Here is a 13,955-nt window from a genome sequence, read left to right on the forward strand (position 1 = left end):
TTTTATTTTATTTCTGTTTTTACCACTATACAAATGAGCAGGAAGCATTCATTTTAAAATCTGTATGTGTTCATATTCATTTCTAAAAAAAAAAAACTCTTACTAATTACATAGTGAAAACACAAATTTCTTCTTGCAATTAAACATTTCTAAAGAGTTTGATGGGTAAAAAAATTAAGTTTAAAGATTCACAGAAAAGAAATATTTTTTCATAAAATTTTAGAACAGATATTTTTCTAAAAACTTCCAGAGCAGGAAAAAAAAAAAAAAAGTTGTTTGCAATCAAAGGATTGAGAATCAGAAAGGCATGGAACTTCTCAACAGCACATTAGGAGCTAGTGGAAATGTAGCAATGCCTCTACAATTTAGAATTAAAATGATTTCCAACCTATAATTCTACACCTAGCTAAACTATCAAGTAAGTGTGAGAATACAGGAAAAACATATATATAGATAGATCTATATGTCTATATATGCATTATGTGCAACTAAAAATGTGTATTTCTTACACAGCCTTTTCCAGTGAACTCTGATGAAGTGTTCCACCAAAATGAGCGAGTGAACCAAGAAGAGGATGACATGAGATCCGAGAGATACAACAGAGGAGATAATCTCCAGGATGCCTGTGAAGAAAGATCCCTGGATCCCAGGATGATTATAGGACAAGTTGTTCATAATCCAGCGGGCCAGAAGACTTCCAGGGAAACTCATTCAAGAAAGTGAAAATTATGGATGACTACTTCAAGATGAAAATGGGCCAGGCGCGGCGGCTCATGCCTGTAATTCCAGCACTTTGGGAGGTTGAGGCAGGTGGATCACCTGAGGTCAGGAGTTCCAGACTAGCCTGGCCAACATGGCAAAACCCCATCTCTATTAGAAATACAAAACTTAGCCAGGCATAGTGGTGCACGCCTGTAGTCCCAGCTACTTGGGATGCTGAGGCAGGGAGAATTGCTTGAACCTGGGAGGCAGAGGTTGCAGTGAGCCGAGATCATGCCACTGTACTCCAGCCTTTGAGAAGAAGACTCCATCTCAAAGAAAAAAAAAAAAAAAAAGACAACTATGATGATGACTCTTTCAGGAAATGAAAATGATGAGATATCTGGTAGGTCTGGATGACTTAAGAGGAGATTTAAACATTTGGGATAATTTGAAGATGAGCTGGTGTTCGTCTATATTTACTTAAATAAATAAATAAAATGATTAATATGTGAATTTTCTCTCAAGAAACAAAAATAAGCAATGTACATAAAAATTAAGCAGATGGCTATAATTTTTTTAAAAACAGAAAAGTTGATGAGAAATTGGAACCCTCATACATTGTTGGTGGGAATTTAAAATGGTGCAAGCACTGTGGAAAACAGTTTAGCAGTTCCTCAGAAAGTTAAAACAGGCCAGGTGCGGTGATTCACGCTTGTAATTCCAGCACTTTGAGAGGCCAAGGCGGGTGGATCACTTGAGGTCTGGAGTTTGAGACCAGCCTGGCCAACATGGTGAAACACCATCTCTAATAAAAATACAAAAAATTAGCCAGGTGTGGTGGCAGGCACCTGTAATCCCAGCTACTCAGGAGGATGAGGCAGGAAAATCGCTTGAACCCGGGAGTCGGAGGTTGCAGTGAGCTGAGATCGCAGCACTGCACTCCAGCCGGGGTGACAGAGTGAGACTCTGTCTGGAAAAAAAAAAAAAAAGTTAAAACATAGAATTACTATATAGCTAGCAGTTGCATTGTTAGGTGTATGCCCCAAAGAATTGAATATAGTTACATGCTCCAACAGATACCTGTACCCAAATGTTCCTATCGGTATTACTCATGGTAGTCAAAAGGTAGAAACAACCCAAATATCTGCAAATAGATGAATGGATAAATAAAATGTAGTGTATCCATATGGAATATTGGTCACAAAATGAAGGAAGTACTGGCCGGGCGCGGTGGCTCAAGCCTGTAATCCCAGCACTTTGGGAGGCCAAGACGGGTGGATCACGAGGTCAGGAGATAGAGACCATCCTGGCTAACATGGTGAAACCCCGTCCCCACTAAAAAATACAAAAAAAAAAAAAAGTAACTGGGCGAGGTGGCGGGCGCCTGTAGTCCCAGCTACACGGGAGGCTAAGGCAGAAGAATGGCGTAAACCCGGGAGGCGGAGCTTGCAGTGAGCTGAGATCCGGCAACTGCACTCCAGCCCGGGCAACAGAGCGAGACTCCGTCTCAAAAAAAAAAAAAGGAAGGAAGTACTTATGCAAGCTACAACATGGATAAACCTACAACATGGATAAAACAATATGTAAGCTACAACATGGATAAAACAATATGCCAAGTGAAAGATCCAAATGCAAAAGGTCAAACTGTATGCTTCCATTTAGAGGAAATAGAACAAATAAATCCATAGACACCAATTAGGTTGGTGTATCCCAGGGGCTGGGCATGGAGTGGGGTGCAGAGATAAGGAGGGCTTGCTTAATGGATACAGAGTTTTCTCTGGGGGCGATGAAAGCTTTTTGGAACTAGATAGAAGGGGTGGTTGCACAACATTGTGAATGTACTATAATAAATGCCACAGAATTGTACACTCTAAAATAGTTTAATTGCGGTGCATGGTGGCTCACGCCTATAATCCAGCACCTTGGGAAGCCAGGATGGGAGAATTGCTTGAGCCCAGAAGTTTGAGACCAGCCTGGGCAACATAGGGAGACCCTGTCTCTTAAAAAAAAAAAAAAAAAAAAAAAAACAAATTAGCTGGGTGTGGAGACATATGCCTGTATTCCCAGCTACTTGGGAGGCTGAGCGAGGAAGACTGCTTGAGCCAGAGAGGTCAAGGCTGCAGTGAACCATGACTGCACCACTGCACTCCAATCTGGGCAAGAGAGAGACCCTGCCACGAAAAATAATAAATAAATAAATAAATAAATAAATAAATAAATAAACTGGTTACTATGTGAATTTTACCTCAGGAAAAAAAAAAATAAGCAAACATACTAACAGGACAGTTACTACTTCCTAAAGATAATAAAGGAGGTACAGGAAGGGAAAACAAAAATTTACCACAAGCTTCAGCTCTGCATAGCATTTATATAGTCATGATAATGTAAACATGTAATGTGAAAATATGAATCTAACCAAAACTATGCCATAACTATAAAGAGGCGAAGGCTAGTACAGGAAGGGGGTCATGGAGCAAAAGGATGGAAGACATGAAGACTCATCCTTCCTAGCCTGAATCAGAGGAGTGGATAAAGACTCAATCTAAAGATAAAATAAGGCAGGAAATGAGGGGAAAAAACAAACAAACAAACTGTTGATGTGCATCCAAAGTCGCAGATGGTTAACATTCATTCTACTCACTTGGGAAAACATCTGCTGTGATCCTCTAGTGGGTCATCACCTTCCTGCCACTTCTCTAAACACCTGCCACAGGAAAAGCACTGGACGATGTCCTTTATACCTAAAAGTAAGGAAACTTGATCAGTGCCACTGGCGTGGACATCTGTCCATTAACATGCCCACAGGTCAATGTCCAATAACCACCAGACCTGTAATAGTGAAAGCCTAGTCAGTCTCCAGTTGGGTTTTGTGACAGTCAGAAGCTGGTTACCAGTGAGGCAATTTTCTATATAAGACTCTGTCCACCAATGGGGTAACCAGCAAGTAGTCATTGAATGCTCCTACACACCATGCACTTTGATGCGCACCATCCCTCTGCTCCATTCTCCTTTGATCAACAGACTGGCAACCAGAATCTGGCATTGAAGCTCCATGAGGGGACTGGGCGCAGTGGCTCATGCCCGTAATCCCAGCACTTTGGGAGGCCAAGACCAGCGGATCACCTGAGGTCAGGAGTCTGAGACCAGTCTGGCCAACATGGTGAAACCCTGTCTCTACTAAAAATACAAAAATTAGCTGGGCGTGGTAGCACATGCCTGTAATCCCAGCTACTCAGGAGGCTGAGGCAGGAGAATCGCTTGAACCCAGGAGACAGAGGTTGCAGTGAACTAAGATAGCACCATTACACTCCAGCCTGGGTGACAAGAGTGAAACTGTCTCAAAAAATAAAAATAAAAATAAGCTCCATGAGGGTAGAGGTTTTTGCTCACTAATGAATGACATGAACCTAGAAGAGTGCTTGGCACTCATGTGGCACTCAATTAGTATTCGTTTAATGAATGAATCCGAAAGAATATATTTAGAGCTCAAGAAAAAAAAAAAAATCAGCAAATCTAGCAGCCCTTATGTAAGTGAATGCATGAAGAATTAATTGCATCTTACCACATTATTGCCAGGTTTATTACACCAGAAATAGGATTAAGTCTCTTTGTGAGATTATATGTCTTTGGAAAGAAACTGGTATTTAGCTCTGCAAAAGGATCAAACTAGAAACAGAGCATTTCTCGTCTTCCTTCCACTCTGGGAAAGCTGGAGCAGAGGAAAGCCTCCCAGAAATATGAGATCCTAAAGCTTGCAAGATCTGAAAAGGGTGAGAGATGATTAGGATTTGTGTGGAGAGGTGGAGAACTGGAAAGGAAGAGGACGAGGACACTGGTCAGAGGGGTCTTGCGGAAGGCTGACAAGAGGAAGACACAGTAGAGTAGGGAGAAATGGCAAACACTCTTTCCAAAGGCTTAAGATGGTGAGGCAGTCAGATTTTATTTTTCCCAATGGAATATGTCTGTTAGGTAGAGTGACAACTACATTCTCTTTCTCTGTATTGCTCTGTGATATTTGTGACAGCTACTTGATCTCTCAGTTAAAGATCTGCATTAACCTCCACTGTAACTTATGCATGTGTTTGGTCTGAGCAAGACCAGCAAGGTACCTAGGAACCTTTCCCTGATCATCATGTATCTCAGGAAGAGATTTAGCTGAGAGGAGCCAGCCCATCATTTGTGGATTCCAGAGGTGCTTCCTAATGACCAGCAGCTAAAGAGAAAATGTCACAATCTGGTGGAAGATGCTGCATGTTTAGGAATCATGAAAATGAATTTCCTGATTTTCTCCTGCAGGCAGAATGTGGCAGAGATTGCTGTCCATGTTCTTACTATCTCAAATCCTTCCATACTAATAGAAATCCCAATTTTCAGCCGGGCACATTGTCACAGGAAAAAGATTAGGTTTCCCAGCTTCTCTTATAGCTAGGTATGGTCATCTCCATCTGACTAAATTCTTTTTTTTTTTTCTTTTTGAGACGGAGTTTCACTCTTGTTGCCCAGGCTGGAGTGCAATGGCGTGATCTCAACCCACTGCAACCTCCATTTCCCAGGTTCAAGCAATTCTCCTGCTTCAGCCTCCCAAGTAGCTGGGATTACAGGCACCCACCACCATGTCTGGCTAATTCTTTGTATTTTTAGTAGAGACGAAGTTTCACCATATTGGCCAGGCTGGTCTCGAACTCCTGACCTTAGGTGATCCACCCACCTCAGCCCAAAGTGCTGGGATTACAGGTGTAAGCCACCATACCTGGCCCATCCAATTAAGTTCTGATGAAAGAAATATAAGCAGAAGTGTCCTGTGACAGTTTCTAGGAGCACCTTGTCGGGCGACAAGAGGTGAGGAGAGTAATGTGTAGAAAGAAAACACACGAGGATGATCACAAATAGAATACTTGTATTCATTGTTAGTCCAGACCTTCAGGTTTCAAATGTGAAGGTTTACCACCTAAGGGAGGAATAGAAAACTGGGAGAGGATTTATGATGCAGGAAAGAAAAGGGATCTGTGTCAGGTGCAGTGGCTCACACCTGTAATCCCAGCATTTTGGGAAGCCAAGGCAGGAGGATTGCTTGAGCCCAGGAGGTCGAGGCTGCAGTGAGCCATGATCTCACCACTGCCCTCCAGCCTGGGTGACCCTGTTTCTAAAAATAGAAAGAAAAGAAAAAGAATCTATAAGAAATGCTGAAGCGAGGCCTGGTGCGGTGGCTCACGCCCGTAATCCCAGCATTGGGAGGCCAAGGTGGGCGGATCACGAGATCAGGAGATTGAGACCATTCTGACTAGTACAGTGAAACCTCGCCTCTACTAAAAATACAAAAAAGTAGCTGGGTGTGGTGGCACACGCCTGTGGTTCCAACTACTCCAGAGGCTGAGGCAGGAGAATCACTTGAACCTGGGAGGCGGAGGTTGCAGTGAGCCGAGATTGTGCCACTGCATTCCAGCAACAGAACGAGACTCTGTCTCCAAGGAAAAAAGAAAAGAAAAGAAAAAGAAATGCTGAAGCTAGTGGAGATTGCTGAGTGTAGCTAAACACAAGCCCAGGAGCATCAAGTCTATGTGGGAATTAAAGGTCAAGCAAGCAAGTGGTCACAACCTACTGACTCACCTGTGTAGAAAAGACCTGCTTTGGCCAGTGCTGCAGCTCCCACAGCTGACTCCCAGGGCCAGTCCTTAAAAGAGTCCAGCCGTAGTTCTTCGTAAGCAAAGATGCTGTCATTGCAATAAGCTTGAATAAAAAGCACAGGGTGAGACCAGCAGGCTTTAGTCTTTTTTTTTTTTTTTCTATATCTTTATTGCTGCTGCACAAATTAAAGAGACCAGTAGGCTTTGATATTGCAAGTATCAGTGTTCAAGTTGTCCCTTCACAGTTACAGATGGAATGACGTCTAGAGTGTGCTTCAAAACAAATGGGGGAAAAAAAGACAAAAAGAGATAGGGACAAAAAAATCAAAAGAAGAAATAAACAAGCAAAGCCTCTGGAAAATGTTTGAGTTTTTACCTGATGCCACAGGTAATTCTCTCTGGACCCAGGAATTCACAAAATGTTCTCCCTGAGAGAAATTAAAATTCAAGTTGTTGATTGTCTTTTTTTTTTTTTTTTTTTTTGAGGCAGTCTCACTCACTTCCACTTTGAGAAGTGCAGTGGCACATTCTCGTCTCACTGCAACCTCCGCCTCCTGGGTTCAGGTGATTCCCCTGCCTCAACCTCCCGGGTAGTACAGGCATGTGCCACCACACCCAGCTAATTTTTTTTTTTTTTTTTTTTTTTTTTGTATTTTTAGTAGAGACAGATACCATGTTGAAGTTTTTTTTGTGTGTGTGACAGAGTCTTGCTCTGTCGCCCAGGCTGGACTGCAGTGGCGTGACCTTGGCTTACTGCAAGCTCCGCCTCCCGGATTCACACCATTCTCCTGCCTCAGCCTCCCGAGTGGCTGGGACTACAGGCGCCCACCACCACGCCTGGCTAATTTTTTGTATTTTTAGTAGAGATGGGGTTTCACCGTGTTAGCCAGGATGGTCTTGATCTCCTGACCTCGTGGTCTGTCCATCTTGTCTCCCAAAGTGCTGGGATTACAGGCATGAGCTACTGCGCCTGGCCTGATAGTTTGACTTATGAAGTATACACCTATCTGTGAACAAGAACTGAAGGAACTTTTCCCCAGAATGAAGAGTTTCATTGGATGGAATGGCAGGGTCGTAGGAGAATCATTCCTTTAATTTTGATTTCAATTGTTTTTATGCAGTGCAAGCAAGCAAATACACACACACACACACACACACACACACACACGCACGCATGCAAGCTGTGAATGTTTATGCATACTCAGCAGGAAGCCTTCTCAGGGTCACTGTTTCCGGAAACTGACCTTGAAAATAGACTTGCATTTAGATATCACAGATGTACTTTGACGAATGAGGAAGTAAGAGACATAGAATGGTATCTAAATTCATCAGGGTTATTATATTTTGAGCAACTGATTCTTCTGGGAAAGCTGCACCCAATTTCTTTTTGGGGAAACACCTCTCTTCCCCCACTGTCAGGCCATGTTCTCTATAGAGTTCTGGTCTTCTGAGTCATGTTAATCAACACATTCTCATTTTTGTTTAAGCCAGTTTGGATTCAATTTCCCATCACTCTCCACTAGGAAATTTGTACTGATACAGGATAGTTATCCAGCTGGGAAGAGCCAGCTCTGCGGCCCACTGTGGGTGACAGCGCATAGGTCAGGAGATCATAGCAAGCGTGCAGATGGGGCAGCAGGGGGAAGCTGGGCCAAGTGGCTTCGTTCATAAAGGGAAAGACTATCAGGAAGGCAAGCAGAGCCCATCAGAAGCCAGCTCTGGAAAAAGAGAAAGGCTCTAGGTCAGCAAGTGAATGTGGTATTTTTTCACTTTGAAGATGGGAGCCAGGGGAATGAAAGGAGAAAGGAAGAAAGAAATCAAACCCATGACATAAAAAGAATGCCTACGCCCTTCTCAGTCAGACATTTGTAGGTAATCCAAAGACTTGAGAAAAAAATTGCTGTTCTACATTACCGTTATGTCAACAAATCCCTTGTAGCTTTGAATATACTGGGCAATTTCCTCTGAGGATTTCTTACTTTGAAGAAATTCACATCTGTAATTAATGAATATATTTAAAATTTACCCCGCTACTGTGATAGAGCTGTCCTATATCACAATGAACACTTATAAAAATGTAATGAATTGTTGAATTTTATTATACTTCAATAAAATTGCCCAAAAATTTACCACAAAACTTACTTAGGAGAATTACCATTATTCTCATATAATTATTTTTTATTTCTATTAGTGACAACATGTATAGTTATTTAAAATTAAATCTTCAGATTAACTTTTTTCTTGAAATAAAATATACAATACAATCAAAGAGACCGATTTACAGTAAATATAGGATGGAGCTTTTGGTTTTTGGAATTAAGCAGTGGTGACTAAATCTAGTACCTGGGGTTATATGAAAGCTACTGGCAGTAAAGAGAACTACATTTAAAATAATAGGCCAGATGCAGTGGCTCACATCCAGGAGTTCAAGACTAGCCTGGGCAACATGGCGAAACCCCATCTCTACAAAAAATACAAAAATTAGCCAGGCATGGTGCCACACCTCTGTTGTACCAGCTTCTCGGGAGGCTGAGCAGGGAGGATCACCTGAGCCTGGGGAGGTAGAGCCTGCACTGAGCCACGATCAGGCTGCTGCACTCCCACCTGGGCAACAGACTGAGACCCAGTCTCAAAAATAAATACAAAAAATCTTTTTAAAATAACAATAATATATTTATCTACCGAACAAAAAATTACCATGCATTAAACACTAATATATATTAGGCACCAGGCATGATGGCTCACACCTGGAATCCCAGCACTTCGGGAGGCCGAGGCAGATCGATCACGAGATCAGGAGTTCGAGACCAGCCTGGCCAAGATGGTGAAACCCTGTCTCTACTAAAAGTACAAAAATTAGCTGGGTGTGGTGGCAGGTGCCTGTAATCCCAGCTACTCAGGAGGCTGAGGCAGGAGAATCGCTTGAACCTGGGAGGTGGAGGTTGCAGTGAGCCGAAATCACGCCACTGCACGCTAGCCTGGGCAACAGAACAAGACTCTGTCTCAAAAAAAAAAAAAAAAAAAAAAGTAATAGATGTTAATTTATAATTTTCGATTTTTTTAAAAAAGATCATATTGAATACTACTTTAAAACCACATTCATTTCCCATAAAAGAGAAGCAGTTTTAAAATTAACTTTTAAAAAATCCTCCAATTCAGCTGGGCATGGGGGATCATGCCTGTAATCCCAGCACTTTTGGAGGCTGAGGCAGGTGGATTGCTTGAGGCCAGGAGTTCGAGACCAGCCTGGTGAACATGGTGAAAGCCCATCTCTACTAAAAATACAAAAATTAGCCAGGCGTGGTGGCAGCCACCTGTAATCCCAGCTACTTGAGAGGCTGAGGCAGGAGGATCACTTGAACCTGGGAAGCAGAGTCTGCAGTGAGTCATGATTGCACCACTACACTCCAGCCTGGGTGACAGAGCAAGACTCTGTCTCAAAAAAAAAAAAAAAAAATCCCTCTATTTCAAATTTAAGTTTTCTTTCTATGGTGCTGTAGCAAAGAATGGGTTGCGAACCCAAAGGCTGGAGCATTAGTCCCCGCTCTTCCACCAGCGGGGATGTGACCAACCTTGCCATCGTTCTCTTAAATAAATCACAGGAGAACATGGATGCCATCAGATGATCTGTATATTTCCCCAGGGTCACGATTCTATGTGATAGGCAGCCAGGTCCCCAGTTTTCAGGTGTATAAATCTTTCCAAAGATTGCCCTAAGTCTGCACAAAATCCATACGGCACACAATGCACGGGTTGGTTCCCTGTCCTCATGATTTATATGGATTGAGGAGGAACTCAGTACCTTAAAAAATTACCATAAAATCAGCTTACATTTATGGAGTGCCACATTTTAAAAAGTGTTAGGGTATACTCATTTTGTTGAGAGTTTATAAAAGAAGCAACAAATTAAAGCCCCCAAAACTAAAAACAGAGTAACCAGCAAGAAACTTGGGGATTCCTGCTCTAATTCCAGCTCTTAAATTTTATTGACTGACCATATGCTTATGATGACAAACAAATGAAAGGCAAAACAGTTGGTCGTCAGTCATCCTCACATTATACATCGTAATTTTTACAAAGCATTTGATCCATATACTTTTCTTCTCATCCTTACAGCCACCAGACAAGCTGTATATTATTATCTGCTGTGGAAGTTGCAGATACCAAGATGAAACCACTTTTGTCAGACCCACACAAAATAGGGCTAGGAAGGCACAAAGGAGTGGGGTTCAGGTTTACATGTCCAAGATAGGAACGGTTCCAAAGACTTTCTAAGAATCCCATAAAAATCCCTTCACGCCTGTCACACATCTCCTGCTTTGCATTGCTTGCATGTATGCACATATTTCTATGACAAGGTTTATCACTGCACATTCTTTAGGACTGCAGCAATTCAGATAAGATGAGATGAGATGAGATGCTCTCAAAAGAACACCTGCGCAGGAATGGCATCTCCACCAATGAACACACAACAACTCTGGCTTTGAGCCTTCAGAACCAAGGAATTCTCTTCGCCCCTCTCGCCTCTCCCCTCTCCCCTCTCCCCTCTCCCCTCTCTCCTCTCCCCTCTCCCCTCTCTTCTCTCTCTCTCTCTCAAGAAACTGGAGCCTTGTCATATTGCCCAGGCTGATCTCAAACTCCTGGCCTCCAACGACCCACCCGCCTTAGCCTCCCACATAGTTGTGATTACACATATGAGCTACCATGCATTGCTATGAACTCCGTTTCTAAGCAGCTTATGTGAACTTCTCCCTTTTGCCAAGAAAACTTCCCTTTACCCTCACTGCATGTGCCTGTGGTTTACCATAGTGCATTCCAAATCATAACCCTCTTTTCTTATTCCTGAATAAATTTGACATATTTGGGGATATCTTTCTCGAATTTTTTTTTTTTTTAGGTTGACACTGCATTTTACATATGAGATTCAGACAAGGTCAGTCCCTTGTCTAAGGTCTGGTAGTCAGGTAGCAGCAGATTCAAGCCTGGCTCTATCTCCTAAACCTCTGCACTACCCCCTGCCCTTGTTTGACGGCCTGAGCTCCTTCCTGCTCTAGGAGGGGTTGCTGGACTGCTGTCTCCCCTCCCTGTGCTTATTACCTTACCCTCCGTCCTATGTTAGAGAAGGCACACGAAGGCCCCTCCAGACAGGATGTGCGGCTCTAGTAGGTGCTAGTCACATGATAATGTGATAATGTGTGAATGGTGCCACTGGCACTTCTCCAGTGTATAACCCAGCGACACTAAACACGGTGACCCTGAGGCTAAGTGAAGCCTGAGCTGAGGCCCGAGCTGAGACAGGTGCCCACGAGCAGTGGCTTGTGCTCCAGCCAGGGCTGCTGTTCACTGTTACATAAGCATAAATGGCATACTGTCAGCTCGGACAAGGACTGCCTGGGGGGCTGTTTTGATTGGTCAAGGAGCCAGAGTGACTATCAAATGATTTCACAATTCTAGCTTCATTCGTCCCTATAATCTGCTTGTCTAACTTTCTCCTCTTCCTGCCTCTGTCTCTCCTCTCCTCCCTTGTTTACTTCCTCCCTCCTAATCTCCTCGCTTTCTTTTCAACTGCAAAAGTAATATCTACTTGTTTCCAAAAATTTAAACAAGACAGCAATGAACAAAATAAATGTGAAAATCTGTCACTACTTCACCCCCTGACAAATCCAGATCCAGAAGTATCTACAGTTTGGTTTATATATTTTCATAAGTTTTTCTATGTATTTTCAAACAACTCCATGTACAGTTTAGTAGTTTTAAACGTTTTCAAAGTCTCACACTGCACTTATTGTGCATATTGCTTTCCCACATAACATATCAAAACATATCAAAGATATCCATTCCCTTTTTTTTCCTTTTGAGATGGAGTCTCACTCTGTTGCCCAGGCTGCAGCGCAGTGGTGTGATCTCAGCTCACTGCAACCTCTGCCTCCCGGGTTCAAGCAATTTCCTGCCTCAGCCACCCAAGTAGCTAGGACTACAGGCATGCACCACCATGCTCGGCGAATTTTTGTATTTTTAGTAGAGACGGGGTTTCACCATGTTGGCCAGGGGAGAGGGGAGATGGGAGAGGAGACAGGGGAGGAGGAGAGGAGAGTTCATCACTTGAACTTCTAGCCTCAAGTGATTTGCCTGCCTTGGCCTCCCAAAGTGCTGGGATCACAGGCATGAGCCACCGTGCCCAGTCTTTTTTTTTTTTGAGATGGAGTCTTGCTCTGTTGACCAGGCTAGAGTGCAGTGGTGCGATCTCAGCTCACTGCAACCTCTGCCTCCCGGGCTCAAGCAGTTCTCCTGCCTCAGCCTCCCAAGTAGCTAGGATTACAGATGTCTGCCACCACGCCTGGCCAATTTTTGTATTTTTAATAGAGACAGGGATTTAATAATGTTGGCCAAGCTGGTCTCGAACTACTGACCTCAAATGATCCACATGCCTTGGCCTCCTAAAGTGCTGGGATTATAGGCGTGAGCCACTGTGCTGGGCCTCCATTCACTTTTGTGGGCATGGCTGTCCAGGTGCAAGATGACTTATAAATGTAAATAACTGTGCCCAGGTTTGTGGTTAATTTAGCATCCAACCAACAACTTTGCATATAGTAGGTGTGTGACAAATATTTGTTAAAGAAAACAGAATCTGAGGCTGGGCGCAGTGGCTCATGCCTATAATCCCAGCACTTTGGGAGGCCAAGGCAGGTGGACTGCCTGAGGTCAGGAGTTCGAGACCAGCCTTGCCCATATGGAGAAACCCCATCTCTACTAAAAATACAAAAATTAGCCAGGTGTGGTGGCGTGCACCTGTAATCCCAGACCTGGGTGGGTGAGGAAGAAGAATCACTTGAACCCAGGAGGTAGAGGTTGCAGTGAGCCAAGATGGTACTGCTGCACTCAGGCCTGGGCAACAGAGTGAGACTGTCGAAAGAAAGAAAGAGAGAAAGAGAGAGAGAGAGAGGGAGGAAGGAAGGAAGGAAGGAAGGAAGGAAGGAAGGAAGGAAGGAAGGAAGGAAGGAGGGAAGGAAGGAGGGAAAGAAGGAGGGAAGGAAGGAGGGAGGGAAGGAAGGAAGACAGAAAGAAAAAAAGAAAGGGGGGGAGGGAGGAAGGAAGGAAGGAGGGAAGGAAGGAAGAAGGGAGGGAGGGAGGGAATGAAGGAAGGAAGGAAGGAAGGAAGGAAGAAAGGAAGAAAAGAAAGAGAAAGAAAACAGAATCTGAGCCTGACTAGACTGCTAGATCCAAGTGTCAGGTTCCTGGAAATGCAGAAGGTAGAGGAACATGTTAGACGATGCCAGAGGAACACATTTGCCAAATCTAGAGTAGACGGAATTTTACAGGACAGATTACATGGCTTCTTTAACAAATAAGTGACAAGAAAAAAGAGATGGATAAAGAGGAAATCTACAAATTAAAAATCTTAAGGGGCTAAAAATACAAAAATTAGCCTGTCTTGGTGGTGCTCACCTATAATCCCAGCTACTCAGAAGGCTGAGGCAGGAAAATCACTTGAACCTGGGAGGCAGAAGTTGCAGCTAGCTGAAGTCATGCCACTATACTCCAGCCTGGGTGGCAGAGCAAGACTCTGTCAGAAATGAAGAAAAGAAGAGAAGAGAAGAGAAGAGAAGAGAAGAGAAGAGAAGAGAAGAG

At 43.4% G+C, this 13,955-nt stretch overlaps 1 protein-coding gene across 1 annotated transcript in view; it reads right to left on the reverse strand.

Moving 5' to 3' along the window:
• NAIP (NLR family apoptosis inhibitory protein) overlaps positions 1-13,955 on the reverse strand; it is a 48,757-nt gene that overhangs the window by 23,531 nt on the left and 11,271 nt on the right. The window contains 4 exon segments of the mRNA XM_023207936.2: positions 3,344-3,443; positions 6,310-6,429; positions 6,703-6,754; positions 8,241-8,322. The gene's annotated coding sequence lies outside the window, so the exon portion shown is untranslated.

Source organism: Piliocolobus tephrosceles, chromosome 4, assembly GCF_002776525.5.
Source record: "Piliocolobus tephrosceles isolate RC106 chromosome 4, ASM277652v3, whole genome shotgun sequence".
Taxonomy (NCBI): domain Eukaryota; kingdom Metazoa; phylum Chordata; class Mammalia; order Primates; family Cercopithecidae; genus Piliocolobus; species Piliocolobus tephrosceles.